The sequence below is a fragment of the Solanum pennellii genome, chromosome 2 (assembly GCF_001406875.1).
Source record: "Solanum pennellii chromosome 2, SPENNV200".
Classification (NCBI taxonomy): Eukaryota; Viridiplantae; Streptophyta; class Magnoliopsida; order Solanales; family Solanaceae; genus Solanum; species Solanum pennellii.
In genome coordinates this window covers 3,686,482-3,687,043 of record NC_028638.1, presented here as the reverse complement: position 1 = coordinate 3,687,043, position 562 = coordinate 3,686,482, and positions in this window count along the sequence as shown.

The window sequence follows — 562 nt, the reverse complement described above, 5'->3', positions numbered from 1 at the left end:
AGTGAGATCATGATATTATAAGATTTTAAACAGGCCCAGTGCGATTTTACTCACTATATTTCATTTTTATGATCGACTCCTTTTTATCCCTTAAGACAAGTCAAAAGAATTTTAAAAAAAATTATTCAAGAATACTAAGTGAAAATATTTTGGTATTTTAAGAAAAAGTACCAAGCTAAAATATATGTATATTTTTATATTAAAATTATGTGAAAACATGTTGATAAGTGTAACGACCTGCTTAGTCGTTTTGAGCAGCAGATTTTATTTCTGGAAAAACTGGTTGAGACGACGGATCCCACGACGGACCGTCATGGGCACGACGGACCGTCGAGGGGGTCTCGTTCCAAAACACTTAGAATTCTGAAGTTTGGGTACTGAAATCGACTCTCTGAACTTCTTAACGGAATGGCAGGACGGACCGTCATGGGCACGACGGACCGTCACAGACACTTCAAGGAAATTTAGTCTCTGAAGTCTGTGACGGAAGCAGCAGGACGGACCATCGCAGGCACGACGGGCCGTCACAGGCTGCGTAATCCCAGGCTGGGTCGGATTTCTG